We start from the raw sequence: 2,900 nt of genomic DNA, 5'->3' as shown, positions 1-2,900 counted from the left end.
CCTACAGCGGGACTGGGACTGGGACTGACACCGGGACTGGGACTGACACTGGGTCGGGGACCAACACCAGGACCTACAGCGGGACTGGGACTGGGGCTGACACCGGGACCAACACCGGGACTGACACCGGGACTGGGAGCAACACCGGGACCTACAGCGGGACCGGGACTGGGGCTGACACCGGGACCAACACCGGGACTGACACCGGGACTGGGACTGACACCGGGTCGGGGACCAACACCAGGACCTACAGCGGGACCGGGACTGGGACTGACACCGGGACTGGGAGCAACACCGGGAACAACACCGGGACCAGGACTGACACCAGGACTGGGACTGACACTGGGACTGGGACTGACACCGGGACTGGGACTGATACCGGGACTGTAATAAACACCGGGACCAACACCGGGACCAGAACCAACACCGGGACCAACACCGGGACCAGGACTGACACTGGACTGACACTGGGACTGTAATCAACACCGGGACCGACACCGGGACCAGGACTGACACCAGGACCGGGACCAGCACCTGGACCAACACCGGGACCAGAACCAACACCGGTGTCTGGGACAAACACCGGGACCAGGACCAACGCTCAGACCAACACCGGGACCAGAACTGACACCAGGACCGGGAACAACAGCAGGACTAACACCAGGACCAGGACTGACACCGGGACCAGAACCAACACCTGGACCAACACCGGGAACAGAACCAACACCGGGACCAGGACAAACACCCGAACCAACACTGGGACCAGGACTGACACCGGGACCAGGACCAAGACCCAGACCAACACCGTGACCGGGGCCAACACCTTGAGCAGGACCAACACCTGAACCAACACCGGGACCAGAACTGACACCGGGACCAGGACAAACACCCGGACCAACACCGGGACCAGAACTGACACCAGGACTGGGAACAACAGCAGGACTGACACCGGGACCAGGACTGACACCGGGACCGGAACCAACACCTGGACCAACACCGGGACCGGAACCAACACCAGGACCGGGAACAACACCCAGACCAACACCGGGACCAGGACTGACACCGGGACCAGGACCAAGACCCAGACCAACACCGGGACCGGAACCAACATCTTGACCAGCACCAGCACCTGAACCAACACCAGGACCAGAACTGACACCAGGTCCGGGAACAACACCGGGACTGACACCGGGACCAGGACCAAGACCCAGACCAACACCGGGACCGGGACCAACACTGGGACCAGAACCAACACCCGGACCAACACCGGGACCAGGACCAACACCTGGACCAACACCGGGACCGGGACCAACACTGGGACCAGAACCAACACCCGGACCAACACCGGGACCAGGACTGACACCAGGACTGGGAACAACACCGGGAACAACACCGGGACCAGGACTGACACTGGGACCAGGACCAGCACCTGGACCAACACCGGGACCAGGACTGACACCCGGACCAGGACCAACACCCGGACCAACACCAGGACCAGAACCAACACCGGTGTCCGGGACAAACACCGGGACCAGAACTGACACCAGGACCGGGAACAACACCAGGACCAACACCAGGACCAGGACCAGCACCCGGACCAACACCGGGATCAGAACCAACACCCAGACCAACACCGGGACCAGGACCAACACCGGGACCAGGGCGGACACCAGGACCAGGACCAACACCCGGACCAGGACCAACACCCGGACCAACACCGGGACCAGAACCAACACCAGGACCGGGAACAACAGCAGAACTGACACCGGGACCAGGACCAACGCTCAGACCAACACCGGGACCAGAACCGACACCGGGACCAGGACCAACGCTCAGACCAACACTGGGACCAGGACTGACACCAGGACCAGGACCAAGACCCAGACCAACACCGGGACCGGGACCAACACCTTGACCAGAACCAAGACCCGAACCAACACCGGGACCGGAATCGACACCAGGACCGGGAACAACACCCAGACCGACACCGGGACCAGGACTGACACCGGGAACGGAACCAACACCTGGACCAACACCGGGAACAGAACCAACACCGGGACCAGGACAAACACCTGGACCAACACTGGGACCAGGACTGACACCGGGACCAGGACTAAGACCCAGACCAACACCGTGACCGGGGCCAACACCTTGACCAGCACCAGCACCTGAACCAACACCGGGACCAGAACTGACACCAGGACCGGGAACAACACCCAGACCAACACCGGGACCGGGACCAACACTGGGACCAGAACCAACACCCGGACCAACACTGGGACCAGGACTGACACCAGGACCAGGACCAACACCTGGACCAACACCAGGACCGGGACCAGGACCAAGACCCAGACCAACACCGCGACCGGAACCAACACCTTGACCAGGACCAACACCCGAACCAACACCGGGACCAGAACTGACACCAGGACCGGGAGCAACACCGGGACCAGGACCAAGACCCAGACCAACACCGGAACCAGGACAAACACCCAAACCAACACCCGGACCAGAACTGACACCAGGACCGGGAACAACACCCAGACCGACACCGGGACCAGGACCAAGACCCGGACAAACACCAGGACCGGGACCAACACCTTGACCAGGACCAACACCCGAACCAACACCAGGACCGGAACCAACACCAGGACCGGGAACAACAGCAGGACTGACACCGGGACCAGGACCAACACCCGGACCAACACCGGGACCAGGACTGACACCGGGACCAGGACCAAGACCCAGACCAACACCGGGACCGGGACCAACACCTTGACCAGCACCAACACCCGAACCAACACCGGGACCGGAACCAACACCAGGACTGGGAACAACACCAGGACTGACACCAGGACCAGGACCAAGACCCAGACCAACACCGGGACCGGGACCAACAC

Source organism: Numida meleagris, unplaced genomic scaffold, assembly GCF_002078875.1.
Source record: "Numida meleagris isolate 19003 breed g44 Domestic line unplaced genomic scaffold, NumMel1.0 unplaced_Scaffold1071, whole genome shotgun sequence".
In the NCBI taxonomy this organism is placed as follows: domain Eukaryota; kingdom Metazoa; phylum Chordata; class Aves; order Galliformes; family Numididae; genus Numida; species Numida meleagris.
The sequence above is the reverse complement of the archived record's forward strand: the minus strand, read 5'-3'. Positions refer to the sequence as shown.